At 46.2% G+C, this 19,032-nt stretch overlaps 1 long non-coding RNA gene across 1 annotated transcript in view; it reads left to right on the plus strand.

Annotated features, from left to right (window-relative positions):
- Positions 1 to 644: 644 nt before the first annotated feature.
- The window catches only part of LOC147032378 (uncharacterized), an 86,577-nt gene continuing 68,189 nt past the window's right edge, over positions 645 to 19,032 (plus strand). Inside the window, exon 1 of the long non-coding RNA XR_015055144.1 lies at positions 645 to 758. This is a non-coding gene — a long non-coding RNA (uncharacterized LOC147032378). The remainder of the gene's footprint in view (positions 759 to 19,032) is intronic.

Raw genomic sequence — 19,032 nt, forward strand, 5'->3', positions numbered from 1 at the left:
TGTAATGTACTGAATTGGGAGATGCTTAGCAGGCAGACACGAAGCGGAGGAACAGTCGAGCCGGGCTGTGTTGCACGAGTGCGAGCCAGGGCGTACTGTGCCCGCGGCTCCCCTTTATTCCGTACGCGGTACACTCACGAGCCGGCCGACTCCAGTATTACTACGACGCCTCAGACGGCGTGCACACCTCATATCCCTCGCCGAACCCCACGGCCACTCCTCCACCATCACGCCCATCATGCATCATCATCATGCCCCTCCCCGTGGGCATGGCTACACCACAAGTAAGAAAAGCATTTTTATTACGACGACGATGGCCCCAATTAATACCACATTCTCGTTGGGTGGCTGTGGAAAGTTTAACGTTCATCCAAGGGACGACACAACTTTGTGACACAATGCCCTACCTGTGAAGCACCAATCCGACAGCCTCGTATTTGGTGCGAGAACATGATATACACTATATACAGTCAGGTGGAGAATCGAACACAGGCAAGACAGCACAAGGAGGAAGTGCAATTGACCTCTGTACCATCCCAGAGGACATTTTCTCACTTTTTGTATGTGCACTTATATTGCTAAATAAAAATGATTACCACGTCTTGAATTATTTTGAGTGTCTCGTTTGTTTAAGTTTTTGACGTTCCAAGTATGGGCAGAGGATGGGCTCGGTGGTGTAATGGTTAGAGTGTTTACTCTGAGACTGGGACATCAGCGGTTCGGACCGAGGCCGAGTCATTCCAAAGACTTTAAAAATGGTACGTGGTGCTCCCATTTTTGACACTCGGCATTAAAAAGGAAAGAGCATGGACAAGCAACCATTGGTTGATAATAATAGTGCAGGCTTTGGAAGGCCTAAGGCCTCCTCCTGCATCGACATTCCTTGGAAAGGAACTCATGATTATTATTATTATTATTATTATTATTATTATTATTATTATTATTACTCAAAATACAGGACTCACCACTGCAATTTGAAAGACCTTCGATGTTTTGCGGTATTTACATATTAAGTGCACCTTACAGACATATTTGAAGTTTGTTTCAAAGACAGATTATGTTATAAAATGAGACTACTATTTCAGCATTTTGTAAAAAAAACAACTACATATCATTTGAGTGATTTGATAAGGGAGGAAACACCACACGGATACATCGCAATGACTTAGGCCGAAGTCACATTTGCCACGGCGGCCGTGGGGTCTTCAGAATCTACGGCAACTAGCAATTATACGGCAGCCGCAGTATTTCCACGGTCACACAATGTAGCAGTCACATATGTTTTTATTTTTCGGGGAGCCGCATGGCGTATTTATAAATTGTGGAGACCGAAAACGTGGGGGTCCGTACGGTCTTTGGTTTGATGTAGCACGGTGACCTTAGGGCGTTCCTGCGGCGGCCATATAATTTTCAAGGAAGATGCAAGGTAGCCTCAAGGTGCCTGCAAGGGGACCGCAGGTGGGCCCGAAGGCGAACGTGCGGCCAGACGGACAGTAACGAGTGGGTTAATTGTTTTTTTTTTTACCAGTTTCTTCGTTTCGGCTTGTCGAATTGCTACGGTGAACGTAGCAATGAAAAAAGGTTATAACTCCGCGTTACAATTCCACGGCGACCTTACGACCTGTAAAATATAGCCAAACGGCGTCGGGCCACCCTGAGGCCACCGCAGAAACTCTGCGGCCGCCGCACGTTTCTGTCAATTCAGAGGGTGTACGGCTGCCATATCCTCGCCGTAGAGCAAATGTGACATAGGCCTTATGAGAGGATGTCAAAAACACTGACGTAAAGCGGCATTACACACATATATATATATATATATATATATATATATATATATATATGTATATATATATATATATATATATATATATATATATATATATATATATATATATATATATATATATATATATATGCCTGGTGTTGGCGTAGTGGTTAGGGTAGCGGCTTGGGATCCAAAAGGTCCTGAGTTCAAGCCCCATTGGCCGCTTGAATTAATACACACCAGGAGGTTGACTCAGCTTGTCATCCTTCCGAGGTCGGCGAAGTGAGTACCAGTGTACTGGGCCCAGTGTATGCCCCGGTTAGAATAGGTGTACCATATCCCTATGTCGTAAGAGGCGACCAGGGTTGTGTCAGGAAGGGCATCCGGCATAAAACCTGTGCCAAATCATAATGCGGATCATAACAGATGATCCGCTGTGGCGACCCCTAACGGGAGCAGCCGAAAGAAGAAGATATATATATATATATATATATATATATATATATATATATATATATATATATATATATATATATATATACATATACATATACATATATACATATATATATATATATATATATATATATATATATATATTGTTACGGCTGTGGAAATTCGCATTACACCATAAAGGGCCCTCAGGTGAGATATCTCGAGAGGTACATGTGTAGTTAGCCCAAACCCGTTGTATGGAGGGAATTTGTGATCCATTCGGGCTGCGATCCTCCAGTTAGTCGTTTTTCTTTCTCTATCTTTTATTTCAAACAAACAAAAACCGCCAACGATGCTGGTGGGCTTTTCCCGCCATTCTTCCCCACGCTTGGTGTGAGGGAAAGGGGAAGGGCAGCTCGCCGCCGATTGGTGAATGAACAGCGTGAGGCGGTCGGGGTGAGGGAACGCCCCTTTTCGAGAACCCTCTCGAGGAGGGTGGAGCCGAAAACGGGGTGGAGCAAAGGGCGGAGCCTTGCGCTATAAAAGACGGACACGGACGGGGCGCGTTCTCTCTCTCTTCCTCTCGCTCTCCCTCCACTCTCTTCCTCCTCCTCTTCCGCTTCGCTCGTCTGCATGTGGTTGTTGGTTGGTTGGTTATTCCCTTGTCCCAGTGGGGTGGCTTGAGGTCTCGCTCTCTCCCTGACTCGTGGAACTCTCCTCCGTCTGAAGTGTTGTTGGGTCATCGCCGAGTTGTGTCGTCGTGGTTGAGTGTCTCTGCGTCGGTGTGGAGCTCATGGAACTCGCGGAGCCCGAGGAGCTCGTTGAAGTCGAGCTGTGTCATCATCAAGTCTGCAGTGGAGGACGGCAAAGGAGACGGTGTTCGGAGTGGAGGTCGTGGGAGGAGGACTCGACGGCCGCTCCAAGGGAAGTCCTTTTTTTCCTTTGGATTTGTTTAAATGACTGTGGGTGGCGCCTGTCCTTAAAGTAGTATTGTTTTAAGTGTTGCCGTGTGTACGAGTATTCGGTTTTAACTCTTGCTTTTGCTCTATTGTACATGACTATTGTGACTATAAATACGTGCCTTCCGTGCTGGTCTGCCTTTGCTATTAAACGTGCTTGTGTAATTGTTCCTGCTTCGCTTAGTCTCCTGTCCTTTTATTGACTCTCCATCCTGCTTCACGTAAGGGGTTCGTAGTGGGTTCAACATCCCGGAAATTAATCGGAACCGTCAAGGCCGACGATAACACCGCTCAGTTATCACTAGCACGGAACGGACCGCTTAAGCGGTTCGTGTCCGGAGTCGGCCTGTGGCGTGGTACGATCGCCCGGTCGACCATTCGCGCAGGTACTTAGGTAGATCGAATTTGGCGAGCAACCCTATCCTGTGCGGGTGGGCAATTGGCACGATTGTGGTGACGTTAAACCCCCACCCGTGACTAGCTCCCGGTGTTGTTTCAAGAGGGTTACGACTGAATTGTCCGTTCTGGTGGGCGAGGCAGCCGCCATTCGAGTCGAGCGGCCGATCGCACGCCGGCGGGCGCGAATTCGCTACAATATTTACATATATATATATATATATATTTATATATACATATATATATATATGTATTGTTACGGCTATGTAAATTCGCAGTACACCATAAAGTGTCCTGAGATCAGTTATGATGATAAGTTTATGTGTAGTTAGATTTCTCCACCGTTGTTTGGAGGGAATTTCCGTGTTCACAGGGCTGCGATCCTTTGAGATAGCCGTTTTTCTTTTCTCTGTCATTATTTTGGACCAATCATCCCCCAACAACCAAATCGCCACCACCAACATCATTCCCAAACAACTACAACTCAAACACCACCACCTTTGCCTCTTTACCTCCACAACTCCACCCCACAAACATCACTTCACCGCCATTCACAAACGACGCCCGCCAGCAACCAAATCGCCTCCACCAACACCCTTCCCAAACTACCACAGCAACCTCCCACCAACTCCGCCTTTCCACCACACGTCGTACCATGGGTTGTGAATGGGATCAGGAATGATTCACGCCCCCTTTTCATCCATCCAATGGCTGAGCATCGGGTGGTGTGGCCCCGCCTCCGAACCCGCTGTGATCCAGAAATTTGCATATACGCCCCTCCCTCGGCCTATATAAGCGCGAGCACGGCGCAGCTTGTGGCAGTCAAGTGGGAGCAGTCAAGTGGAAGCAGCAGTGCGTCGGCAGTCAAGTGGCAGTCAAGTGTGTCAGTCGCGGCAGTCAAGTCTGGAGTCGGTGGAGTGGCAGTCTGGAGAGGCGGGAGACGGGGCAGTCAAGTCTGGAGTCGGTGGAGCGGCAGTCTGGAGAATCGGGAGACAGGGCAGTCAAGTCGAGTGCAGTGTCGGCAGACGGCGGCAGTGTCGGTGCGGCAGTGTCAGTGGGGCAGAGTCAGGAGACGGAGCTCGAAGCCGACGGGAAAGGCAGATGGGTGCCGAACGCCGGAGAGAGCTCTCCGGCCACGCCAGTGGCACGAAGCTAGGCGCAGCTGTTATCAGAGAACCACCTCACCGCCGTCGAGTCTGGCATTTCACTCAAGCCGACTGGCAGGGTCTCCGAGCAGCCATCAAACTTACAGACTGGTCTCCTATCACTACTTTCTCAAACATCAACTCATCCTGGGAATTCTTTCAAAGAAACTTGCTCTCCCTCATGCACAGATTTATCCCCTCTCGTGTTCAGTTGTCTTACCCTTCCTCCCGCCCTTGGTTTACTGAAGCTTGTGGCGAGGCAGTTGTCCTGAAACAACTTGCCTTTGCCTCATGGAAAGCAAACCCAACTGAGGGCAATCTCAGTTCTTTCCACAAAGCTCGGAACAAGTGTGTATCTACCCTCAGGAGAGCCAGAAAACAACATCTTTCTCATCTCAAGTCTGAACTCTCAAACCTCTCTCCCTCCTCAAAATCCTGGTGGCGTTTAATCAAATCTGTTTCTGGTGTATGTTCCCCCTCCATCCCCTCCCTTACCTCAAATGGCCGCACTGCTGATTCCACACGTGATAAAGCTGAATGTCTAAACTCGGTGTTTGCAGCTAAATCTTGTGTCCCAAACCCATCACTATCTCTACCCACTTTACCCAGTCGCACCCAACTGTCCCTGGACTCTGTATCCTTTTCTCCTGACAAGGTGGAGAGCTTGCTTTCAAACCTCGAGTCAGATTCTGCAACCGGTCCAGACGGCATCAGCCCACGTGTCCTCAAAGCCTGCTCTTCTGCTCTTGCTCACCCTCTCTCTGTTCTATTCACCCTCTCATTTTCCCAAGGTCATCTGCCATCTGCTTGGAAATCTGCTAACATCACTGCCCTGCATAAAAAAGGTGCAAAAACAGATCCCTGTAACTATAGACCAATCAGCCTTCTCCCAATCATCAGCAAGGTGATGGAATCCATCATCGCTTCAGACATGAAATCCTTCCTCTTCTCCAATGGCTTGATTTCCAATCATCAATTTGGTTTCAGACCAGGTCACTCTACCCTAGATATGCTGCTACTGCTCTCCCATCAATGGATGGAGGTCCTCAATGCCAGACAGGAAATCCGAGCCGTATCCCTGGACATATCACGTGCTTTTGACACAGTCTGGCACCCTGCCCTACTCACCAAACTCTCTTCCCATGGTATTCAAGGCCATCTCCACTCATGGCTCGCAGACTTCCTCTCCTGTCGCAGTCAACGTGTGGCCCTAAATGGAGTTCTTTCATCCCCTCTTCCTGTGCAGGCTGGAGTTCCTCAAGGTAGCGTTCTGGGCCCTGTTCTTTTTCTGGTTTTCATCAATGATCTCTCGGACTCTCTGGAAAATCCTCTATTTCTCTTTGCCGATGACTCAACCCTCTGCCGTACCATCTGTCATCCTCAGCCCGGCAAGCAGCAACTTCTTCGCTCACTGCAGATCTGGATAAAATCACAAACTGGTCCAACACGTGGAACATGTCTTTCAATCCAGACAAATCTCACACTCTCACTATGTCTCTTCGAAAGGACCGTTTACAAAACCCCCCATCCACTTTCTCAACAATCCTCTGGAAGAAGTCTTTTCTTTCAAGCTTCTGGGTCTCACTATCTGCCATGACCTTTCCTGGGAAAGTCACATTTCCAACCTTGCCTCAAAAGCCAGTCGCCGACTGGGAATCCTCCGTCGTGCAAAGTCCTTCCTCGGCCCTCTTGAGCTCCTGACCACTTACAAAGCTTTTGTCCGTAGCCTGATGGAGTACTGCTCTCCCCTCTGGGCTGGTGCTCCTGCCTCCCACCTTTCTCGACTTCACGCTGTCGAAACCAGGGCTTTTAAGATCATTGGCATCTCCCGCAATGAAGCTGAGTCTTTGGGCCTCTCACTCAATCACCGCAGGTTGGTCGGGGGTCTTTCTGTCTTCTACCGCCTCGTCTCCAGCCTTGCGCCCCCCTGCTCTCTCTGCGATTTGTCCCAACCACATTTCCACAGGGCGCTCAAGGTCCGCCAACAACCCCTTCTGGTAAAACTACCAAAATCACGAATCACTGCTCATCTTCACTCTTTCATTCCTCTTTTTCCCGCCTTTGGAATAAACTTCCTCACTCTATTCTTTCCCATTCTTCCCTTCAGGCTTTCAAAACAGCTGTTCACCACCACCTCTTATCTTCCCCCATCCAAATCCTCGATCTTTTCTGCCCCCGTTAATCCACCCAAGCCCACTTCCTTCAATTCTCCTGCTTTCCTTCCTGAAAGTCCCTTTAATGTCCATCTTCCCCTCGCCATGTTCCCCGTCCCATCCCCATCCCTCTCCCTTCCACAGTTCACCTGTGTCTGTTCCCCAATGTTTTGTCCCTTCCACTCCCGCCCCTCTTGTCTCATGCCTCCTTGCTGTGAGTTGTGTGTTAGCTCTCATACGAGCCTCGACCAAGGTATACAAAAAAAAAAAAAAAAAAAAAAAAAAAAAAAGATGGGTGCCGAACGCCGGAGAGAGCTCTCCGGCCACGCCAGTGGCACGAAGCTAGGCGCAGCTAAGCTGACATCGCGACTTGCCCGCCATCGCGCCACGAGGGCGCGGGTATGACCCTTCGGTCTCGTGGACCTGGCCGCTCATCCAGGTTCCACGCACATTTGGTCCATGAACCTGTCTGCCACCCTTGCCTTTGAGGGTGGCATTTTCCTTTGCTTTTGTGTAAGTGCATGTGTGGCGCCATCTTATAAGTAGAATTGTCGAAGTGTGCGTGCGAATAAAGACTTTATTCGGTTGTAATTCTTGCTTCATTGCTTTGACTGTTATACGTGCATGAATTACTGCATGGCTGAAAATACGTGCTTGTCTGAGTGTGCAATAAAGGTGCTTGTCGAACTGTTCCCCGTTTCGTTGCGTCCTTTCCTTTGTTTGAAAGTTCCATCTTGCTTCACGGAAGGAATTGGTAGAGAGGTGTAAGCACCCAGTAAATAATCACGTCCGTCGGGGCCGGCGAGAGCACTGCTCAGTTATAACTGAAGCACGGAACGGACCACTTCAGCGGTTCGTGTCCTAGGCCGGCAAGCGGCGAGGTACGATCACCTGGTTAACTACCTGCGCAGGTACTTAGGTAGGTCGAGTTTGGCGAACAACCCCATCCTGCGCGGGTGGCCGATTGGCACGATTGTGGTGGCGTCGAAAGACCCACCCGTGACTAGCTCCTGGCGGTAGCTCCAAGTAGGGTCACGACTGAATTGTCGGTTCCGGTGGGCGACGCGGTCGCGATTCGAGTTACATGGCCGATCGCACGCCGGGCGGACCAAAATTCGTAACAATATATATATATATATATATATATATATATATATATATATATATATATATATATATGTATATATGAGCCTGGTGTTGCCGCAGTGGTTCGGGCAGCGGCTTGGGATCCAAAAGGTCCCGAGTTCAAGCCCCGTTGAGCCACTGAATTAATACACCAGGGGGTTGACTCAGCCTGTCATCCTTCTGAGGTCGGCGAAATGAGTACCAGTGTACTGGGCCGGTGTATACCCCGGTTAAAATAGGTGTACCATATCCCTGTGTCGTAAGAGGCGACCAGGGTTGCATCAGGAAGGGCATCCGGCGTAAAACATGTGCCAAATCACTATGCGGATCATACGGATGATCCGCTGTGGCGACCCCTAACACGGGAGCAGCCGAAAGAAGAAGATATATATATATATATATATATATATATATATATATATATATATATATATATATATATATATATATTGTTGTGAAGTTGCGCCCGCCGGCGTGCGTACGGCCACGTCACTCGAATCGCGACCGCGTTGCCCACCGGACGGACAATTTAGTCGTGACCCTCTCGGAACAACGCCGGGAGCTAGTCACGGGTGGGGGTTTAACCCCACCACGACCGTGCCAATTGCCCACCCGTGCAGGATAGGGTTGCTCGCCAAATTCCATCTACCTAATTACCTGCGCGGATGGTCGACCGGGCGATCGTACCACGCCACAGGCCGACTCCGGAAACGAACCGCTTCAGCGGTCCGTTCCGTGCTACAGTGATAACCGAGCGGTGTTATCGTCGGCCTTGACGGTTCCGATTAATTACTGGGATGTTGCACCCATGACGAACCCCTTTCCGTGATGCAAGATGGAGGGTCAATAGAGAAAAGACAAAGCGAAACGGGCACAGTTCAACAAGCAAGCATTTTATTAACACGCACACACAGACAAGCACGCAAGGCACGTATTTACAGCAATACACAATCAACATGCACATATAGTAACCAGAACAATAAAAGCAACGATGCGGAGCTACAACTGAATACGCGTACACATGGCAACACTTATACAGTTCTACTTTAGCCAGACTGGTGCCACCCACGGACATTCACACCAAAACCCCAAAGAAAAGAAAGAAAGAAGTCGCGACTTCCCTTTTGTCTCTGGTGAGTCCCTCTCCCACGACCGTCAGCGTGGTCGCGCCTGGCCTCGACCTCTCTCGCAGCCGGTGAACCCTCTCCGGCACTCCCCGTCCGGTCGCACAGGTCCACCTCGCAACGGGCGCTGCCGCGTCTCCCGTCCATGCCTTTGTGACATGCCCGCTCGCCAAGGCGCGGGCGCAGGACCCCTTCCTGATGACCAACCAACTGAACCACCAGCCAAGATGAAGAGGATGAAGAAGTGCGATAGGGAGCCTTTTAGGAAACCTTCTTTTTGGGAGCCTCTCAGGGAGCTTTTCAGGGAGCTTTCCAGGGAGCTGTTTTGCGCCCGCCCGTGTCCATCTTTTGTCACGCGGGACTCTGCCCTTCCGCCCCGCCCTGTTTTCTGCCCCGCCTCCCTTCGAGCTTCTCGAAGGGGGCGTGCCCTCACGCTTTCCCTCCACCCCGCTCGGTCCGGGGGCCGAGGGGGTCAGTTTTTTGGATCGGAGCTAGGGAATTATTCCCCCAAAAAGAGGCCCCACCTTCACATGACCTCTGACCTTTGACCTGCATCGCTCTTCCGCCACTCCAAAGCGCGGGGAAGTCATACGGGAAAAACAGGCGGGAAAAGCCCACCGAGCATCCTTGTTGGTTTTTGTTTGTCCCTCCGTGGAGATCGTAACTGCACGGAGCCTGTTGAATGGCGAGTGGTGAAGATGTGGTAGCGCAGATGGTGGAGGTGGCGTGGTTGCAGTGTGGTTGGCGCTGTGATGGGGATGGAATGGTTGTTGAAATGCTGTGTGTTTGAAATAAAAGATAGAAAAAGAAAAACGACTGACTCAAATAGTCGCAGCCCAGATGAATCACATAAATTCTCTCTATACAACGGGTTAGGGCTAACTACACATGCACCTATCAAGATATCTCACCAACGGGCCCTTTATGGTGTAATGCGAATTTCCACAGCCGTAACAAAATATATATATATATATATATATATATATATATATATATATATATATATATATATATATATATATATATATATATATATATATATATATATATATATATCCTGGTGTTGGCGCAGTGGTTAGGGCAGCGGCTTGGGACCCAAAAGATCCTGAGTTCAAGCCCCGTTGGGCCACTGAATTAATACACCAGGGGGTTGACTCAGCCTGTCATCCTTCCGAGGTCGGCGAAGTGAGTACCAGTGTACTGGGCCGGTGTATACCCAAGTTAAAATAGGTGTACCATATCCCTGTGTTTCGTAAGAGGCGATCAGGGTTGCGTCAGGAAGGGCATCCGGCGTAAAACATGTGCCAAATCAATATGCGGATCATGCGGATGATCCGCTGTGGCGACCCTTAACGGGAGCAGCCGAAAGAAGAAGAAGAAGAAGAATATATATATATATGTGTGTGTGTATATATATATATATATATATATATATATATATATATATATATACATATATATATATATATATATATATATATATATATATATGTGTGTGTGTGTGTGTGTGTGTGTGTGTGTGTGTGTGTGTGTGTGTGTGTGTGTGTGTGTGTGTGTGTGTATATATATATATATATATATATATATATATATGTATATATATATATATATATATATATATATATATATATATATATATATATATATACATATATATACATATATATATATACCAAGTCGTATAACACCAGGGGGTTGACTCAGCCTGTCATCCTTCCGAGGTTGGCGAAATGAGTACCAGTGTACTGTGCCCGGTGTATGCCCCGGTTAGAATAGGTGTACCATATCCCTGTGTGTCGTAAGAGGTGACCAGGGTTACGTCAGTAAGGGCATCCGGCGTAAAACCCTATGCCAAATCATTATGCGGACAACAAAACGAATTTCCATACCGGATCGGTCGAGGCCCGGGTTACCAATGACCGCCACCGGAATCGGTGGTCAGCAGGGTACCAGTGGAAATTGTGCTCCTGCTGGGCGAAGGAGGAGAAGGAGATGGAGATGGGGAAGGCGAGTCTGGAGGCAGTGGGAGAGGGGGAAGGGTAGAAGTGTGCAGGTGAGAGTTGGAACTCTGAATGTTGGGACGATGACTGGCAAAGGGCGAGAGTTGTTTGATATGATGGAGAGAAGAAAGGTGGACATACTGTGTGTACAAGGGACCAAGTGGATGGGGAGCAAGGCTTGGAGCATTGGAGGTGGTTTCAAACTGTTCTACCATGGTGTGGAAGGGAGGAGAAATGGTGTCGGGGTAATCCTGAAGGAAGATCATGTCAAGAGGGTATTGGAGGTAAGGAGAGTGTTGGACCGAGTGATGAGTGTGAAGTTGGAAATTGAAGGGGTGATGATGAATGTCATCAGTGCATATGCCCGGCATATGGGTGTGAGATGGAGTATAAAGAAGATTTCTGGAGTGAGTTCGATGAAGTGGTGGAGAGTGTATCCAAGGATGAAGAGTGGTGATTGGAGCAGATTTCAATGGACATGTTGGGGAAGGGAATAAAGAGGATGAGGAGGTGATGGGTAGGTACGGTCTCAATGAGAGGAATGTGGAAGGGCAAATGGTGGTAGATTTTGCAAAAATAATGGAAATGGCAGTGGTAAATACGTATTTCAAGAAGAAGGAGGAACACAGGGTGACGTACAAGAGTGGAGGAAAGTGCACACAGGTGGATTACATCTTCAGCAGGAGATGCAACCTGAAAGAGATTAGAGACTGTAAGGTGGTGACAGGGGAGAGTGGAGCTCGACAACATCGTTTGGTGGTCTGTAGGATGATTTTGGAGGTGAGGTTGAGGAAGCGAGTGAGGGCTGAACCAAGGACCAGATCGTGGAAGCTGAAGGAGGAAGAATGTTGCGTGGAATTTAGGGAGGAGGCGAGACAGGTGTTGGATGGTGGTAAAGATGGGTGGGATGATTGGGCAACTACAGCAGAAGTGGTGAGGGAGATAGCTCGGAAGGTACTTGGTGTGACGTCTGGACAGAGGAAGGAAGATAAGGAGACTTGGTGGTGGAACGAGGAAGTACAGGAAAATATAAGGAAGAAGGGGTTGGCGAAAAAGAAGTGGGATAGTCAGATTTGTTACCTGCATAATCAGCGAGCGTCAGCTGTATGGCCGTGTGGCTCGTTTTCCTGATGCTGATCCTGCTCATCAGATTCTCTAAGTGAGGGAGTCTCGTGAGTGGAGGAGGTCAATGGGCCGACCACGTGCCTCGTGGTTGCAGCAGGTTGATGAGCATCTCAAGAAGATGCGGATGGGCCAGGCATCTGCCTGGGGGATAGCCAGACGGAGGCCCCTGGAGTACTGGCGGAAAGTGGACGCAGCGACGCGCTGCTCCGGCACATGCTTCCATACCAAACCTGACCTGACCTTACTTAAAACCGTCCATAATTTATTCATTTAAATATTTATTTATGTTCTTTAGTGATTTGTTTCATTATTACGTCTCATATTTATTTACGGGAACTTTATTTAAGCATTTACTCTCTTAAGTTAGAGTTCGGTTATGGCCAGAAAATTCAGCCCAGAAATGCATCTTTAATTTATATTATGCCTCTGGAAAAATTTCGTTTTCTATTTACGTTTTTTCGTTGTACATTCAGTTTTTTTGGAACATATCTCGAGTGGAACTAGAGAAATCAGGTTCCTCCCTGTATGAGTATCGGCACTCCTAGCCCCTGTAAAAGCATCGGCACTGGGTGGGGAGCATTGGGTGGTGGCAGGGGTGGTGGGGGGGGGAGGGATGGTAGAGTGCCATTCTCGGCCCACCTTTGGTGTTTATATTTTCACAAAGTGATACTTTCTTCTTGATCACACTATGCACTTGAAAAAAAAAAATTGGGATATGCTGTAATCATATTTTGGTCTTGTTGGATTGCACTGTAAAGATTTTGTGATGCAAAGCGTCAAGTGATCAATTTTGAAGTTTTAGTCACGTGTGTGTGTGTGTGTGTGTGTGTGTGTGTGTGTGTGTGTGTGTGTGTGTGTGTGTATTGTGTGTACTGTATATACAGTATATATATATATATATTCCTATATATATTGTATGTGTGTATTGTATGTACAGGGTGGGCCAAAATAATGGACCCGATATCAAAATTCAAATACAATTAAAAGAACTCTGATACAAGTGGGACAAAAAGCAAGTAATCGAAATCTTTCACATTTATTTCCCTCAATCCAGATTTTCAAAATGTCTTCCATTCCATTTCTCTGAGCACACATGTGAATGCATAGTCACCAGATCTGTCCCCTTTATAGATTTTATTTTTCCTCTGGGGGTACATTGAAGAAAAGGTCTTTCAGGAGAAGCTGAGAACACTGATTGATCTGAAGGATTGTGATTACAGCTATCACCAATATTGGCCATGACACATGTTGCAGGCTGCAATGAGCAACTGTGCTGCATCAACACTCCCAGTCCTGAAACTTCCTGATGATCTTTGATAATGACGTCATCAAGCAAATCAAGAAAGCAAGCCAAAAGATGTGTCAGCAATGCCATGATCAGATAAGAACATGTTAAATCGCTTGCACATAACATCAACAACAGAAAAACGCTGCCTTCACAATCTATCCAATCGATATCTAACCACAACAGAAGTCCATTTACTCAAATGTGGCCTCAACTTCAATACAAGTGATGCTGTTGTGGTTGACTTCATCACTGCTCTCAAACCTATAATGTACAATCTACCCACCAGTCAATGAGACGAAGAACAACAACGTACACAACTCACCACAATACATGCCTATCCGAAACACAAGCTGTACATGACAATAGACGTGTCGAAAGCGCTACAAAGTTTCGCCATGACAAATCCATCATCATATTCCACGCCGACAAAGTCTGTGCCACGTTCGTGATGAACCATGCATATTTCAACCACAAAGCTAAAGCTTTATTGGATGACAACACCACCTACCAAACAAAGCCTTGTGACCATATGAAGACCATTGACAAGCAACTGACTGCCACCTTACAGAAACTATGAGATGTTTTCTCATACATCTCATATGAGAATCTGATATGGTAATCATGCTATGCAAGATGTAAACCCGCTCACAAAACAAGAATGAGGCATGACAAGACCAACAGTCTCTGTGATTCCACGCTTCTACAGGTTACCAAAGATCGACAAAAATCGATGTCCCACGATGACCTGTCGTGACCCTCTGAGGAGCACACCCACTTACAATCTTTTCTGAGGACTCAAAAACTTAATCTATTCAGCACACAATGTAAAGAACGCCAAAGACCATCAACCAAATCAGAAATGTCCACCTTGAGAGTGATGAAACTATGGTATCATTCGACATTATTTCATTATTCACAACCATACCCATCAAATTGGCAATTCAGAACTTAGAACAGTACATCACCAACGACTAAGAGCTAGCCAGCAACCGCTGCCTCAGCTCTGATAATCGCACGTCACTTATTCAACTTTGTCTCAAATCAACGTACTTGGTATTTGACAGCACTATCTACCATTAACATGAAGGAACCCCGATGGGCTCACCCATCTTCGGGCTCACTGCCGAACTGGCGATGCAATGCTTTGAAGAACTTATACTACATGGTAAGCCTTCTCCAAGGTTGCGGCTGCGATATGTTGTTGATACATTCGTGATCATAAAGAAGGCAAATGTTGACCGTTTTCCTTCTAAAGATCAATTCAGCATGGCCAGCAGTACAGTTCACGTGTTGAGTAGAATAAGCTGGGTCTTTACTATTCTTGGATGTATAACTTTTCTCGGACAAAACGACAAGTTACACTCACAGCTGTACCATACACCCACTCACATGGACAAAGTATTGGACGACCGAAGTGGCCATCCCACCTGTCACAAATTAAGTTGTGTTCGCAGCTTAGTTGACCACGTGAAAACACACTGCAGTGACCATGAACAACGCTGAATGGAGATACTGCATGCCACTCAACGACTGCGGCAAAAACCACTACCCAAATTCATCAATAAAATCTTGTTTCCAGAAATCCAACCACAGCAGCAACAGTTCAGCCACACTAACACACACTAACACACTTCCATACATACAACATGCTTCTGAAACCACAAGCCGCATACTACATCAGTACAATGATAACATCACCCACAAACCACAAGCATCCTTACGAGCACAGCTGTCAAAGCCGAATGACCACGTGAACAAATTTGACAGAAAGAACGTCATCTATAACATATCATGTGAAGATTGTGAAGCCAAGTATGCTGGAAAAACATTCAAATGCTTAACCACACGGCTAACCGAACACCATGCTGTGAGGTGACAAGACAGGCTGTCATTGGTTGTGACTGACTGACTGACACACACACACTATCTATATATCTATATCTATATCTATATCTATATCTATATCTATATCTATATCTATATCTATATCTATATCTCTCTCTCTCTCTCTCTCTCTCTCTCTCTCTCTCTCTCTCTCTCTCTCTCTCTCTCTCTCTCTCTCTCTCTCTCTCTCTCTCTCTCTCTCTCTCTCTCTCTCTCTCTCTCTCTCTCTCTCTCTCTCTCTCTCTCGGGATCAGACTGCTATCCTTGACACAGGGTCATTGAGGTTGAACCGCGAGATTATTGATGCCTGGTACTCCTGTGAAAACTCCATCAACTTGCATCCCACATATAAAGCACTACACAATCAATTAAAACGTTGTTTATGAAAAAAACGGCAGAATAATTTGAATACAGGGGGCCTTGAAATTGGTGAGAACTTGGACCAGTCCACGATGCAAACCATCCCCAACGGAACTTTACGGTGCCAAACCGCCAAACCACTCTCAACACCTCTGAGGATGAGAACTAGAACTAGAGCTTGTCCTCAAAACGTCAGGTTTAATAAATAATTTATTATTTTACTGCTTAGTGTGCTATTCACACACACACAATGTGTATATATATATATATATATATATATATATATATATATATATATATATATATATATATATATATATATATATATATATATATATATATATATATATATTGCATACATCCTGTATATAGTTTATTAATTTGGAGTAACAAATTTACAATTTAGTGTTACAAAATATCTTATGGCAACTTTGAGCTCTCATTCACATTGCTTCACACTGAAAGCCGTTAATATAAATTTTGACGTTTCCCTCATCGGTCTGGTGTGTGGGACTTCGCTCATATTGATTGATGATCGATGTTTCTCCACTGGCACCGATTCCCTCAGACTTCGACTGCCCCCTTGCGGCCCTTGGGGATCTTGCTCTGCGTTGCTTCACCGTATTCGGGGACTTGGTTTTAAGATGTAGCTCGGCAACACTTGCCAATATGATCGATGTGAACAATGTGATCCAAAACAAAACCCCCACTATCTCAATGTGATGTGTGGAACATTCGACTAAAATGCACATTATAAATGTTCAAAGCAAGTCACTAAATGTTGCATTGACAAGCTGTCCACCACTTGTCAATGTAATATCAAGTGACGTGCTTTGAACAACAGCCACTTGCCCTTTGATACTTCAACAGAAACCACTTCAAGGAGTCATTAATAAGGAAACTCAGACCCAGTGAGGACTATTTGAGTTCTTAAGCCCTTTGTTGCATCCTTAACCTCAGTTTACGTTGTTTATTGAGTTTACATTTCCGTTTTTTTGCATTAAAAGGCAGCTGCTTTGATTTGTAGTCTTTTGTGATGTACTCAACGGTTGGTTCTCTCTACAGAGTGTTTCAAAAGCCTAGAATCACAGGAAATATTTTTAATTTATTTTATTTGTTTTTTTGGACACGTTGCTTTTGAGGACGTCATAGACGGATTTAATGGCCCCATGCATATAGTCCAGATTTCACGCCACGACTTTTTTTCAGGGGGGGGGGGACAAATGAAATACAGTGGTTTACACCATGACACCATGAAGATGTAGATAATGAAATCAGAAACGAATGTGCTAAAATCGATTTGTCAATGTCAAGAAACATTCAAAGTAACCTACAGTACATACAAAAATTGATATGTGTATGCATGAAAGTTTCTCACAATTTGGGAAATTATCATAATAAATATGTAAAATCAATATCCCCATCATTCTGGACTTTTGAAACACCCTGTTTGTTATCTATAAGAAGAAAAAAAATTATGGAATAAAAACAGGCATTATGGAATAGACAGAGAACATAAATATTGAATTTTTTTTATTACAATTTTTTATCAAAGAAAGCTTTTTGAATGGTTTTTATCAAATGAAAGTTGACATAATCGTGATAATTGCCATGGGGAGTAAAAAGAAAATACTGACCTTTTGGCCGTTCGACTTCATCAGAGCAAACGTTCCTTATCGTTGGATTTGTCAGCCAATGCAGAATGACACTCGCTTTGACAAAGTTTCGTATCCCAAAGTCTGGGTTGACCTGTTTTGAACTGTCTTCGGAATTCAGGTCATGATGTTGTGGTAAAGAGGTCCAAATCCCATATACTGTGTCAATTCGTTCATTGTCTCCTAATGACTTGTGATTAGTGTTCCAGTAAACTGATGTCTTCTAATGACCTTGTCCTACGTGTGTTATATATCCATGCTACTCCATGAGCCTGATACAAATAGGTAATTCTATCATTAATGGACGGACCTCTGTGGTTTTAACCACTTTGTCCTTCAATGTCAAACTTTTTTTCTAACAGCTTTGTTCAGGTTAAATTTTTGCCTCATAAATGCTAATTCACTGTATGGCGATTGGCAGGATCAGTCTTGTGCAGTTTTTGTATAGCCAGAGGTTTATTATTTAAGCCTCGGTCGTTTTGTTCAGTAGACTAAACATTTTGCATTCAAATTGACCACTGTACACCATTTTCCAGAAAGCTGTTTATGACAGATGTTCAATATATTGAACATATTGTAATGGTTTCACGGTTCATCCAGTGGCCTGATTTGAATCTAGTGAGTTTCCTCAATGTGACTGTAACGGTCCCTGACCAGACTACGGCCTTTCCACTTCCGATACCGTACCCGTGGGACCAGCTATTGGTATTGGAACCAGCCAAGCATTACACCTGTTGGTGCCGTACTCCTCATTCCCAAGTCCGGCCGAGGGGTGCTGAGAGGCACACTGCACAGTCTGGATATGCGGCGTTATATGATGCAGCCAATTTTTCCCTTTCACAGGTCTTTCCTTAATCACCAAAGACAAACACAACAGCCCAAATTCACCCTGACACCAAGTATCTATACTAGTGTGTGTCTGTGTCTGTGTCTGTGTGTGTGTGTGTGTGTGTGTGTGTGTGTGTGTGTGTGTGTGTGTGTGTGTGTGTGTGTGTGTGTGTGTGTGTGTGTGTGTGTGTGTGTGTGTGTTGTTCATAAAGCATAACATATTCTCTCTGTTAACTCCCCTACCCCCACCCTCTCTCTCTTTGTCCCAACTGCTCTACCCCCTCCCAATGCAGTGCAGCACCCTCCTCCCACACCTTTCTCTGTCTCTGTCTGTCTCTCTCGACGGTGGTTATGTCTGGGCAGTGTTTGTCTCTGGACGCGTTTGGGTGGCATTTGTCTCCGGTTGTGTCCGGGTGGTATTTGTCTCCGGACGTATCTGGGTGGTGTTTGTCTCTGGACGTGTCCTGGTGGTGTTTGTCTCTGGACGTGCCCGGGTGGTGTTTGTCTCTGGACGCGTCCGGGTGGTGTTTGTCTCCGGACGTGTCCGGGTGGTGTTTGTCTCCGGACGTGTCCGGGTGGTGTTTGTCTCTGGACGTGTCCGGGTGGTGTTTGTCTCCGGACGTGTCCGGGTGGTGTTTGTCTCCGGACGTGTCCGGGTGGTGTTTGTCTCCGGACGTGTCCGGGTGGTGTTTGTCTCCGGACGTGTCCGGGTGGTGTTTGTCTCCGGACAATGTTTATCTCTGGATATGCCCATGTGGTGTTCGTCTCCGGGCGGTATTTAGAATCATTT

This window comes from Eptatretus burgeri, chromosome 2 (genome assembly GCF_056783735.1).
Source record: "Eptatretus burgeri isolate ZD-2024b chromosome 2, Ebu_testis_v1, whole genome shotgun sequence".
In the NCBI taxonomy this organism is placed as follows: domain Eukaryota; kingdom Metazoa; phylum Chordata; class Myxini; order Myxiniformes; family Myxinidae; genus Eptatretus; species Eptatretus burgeri.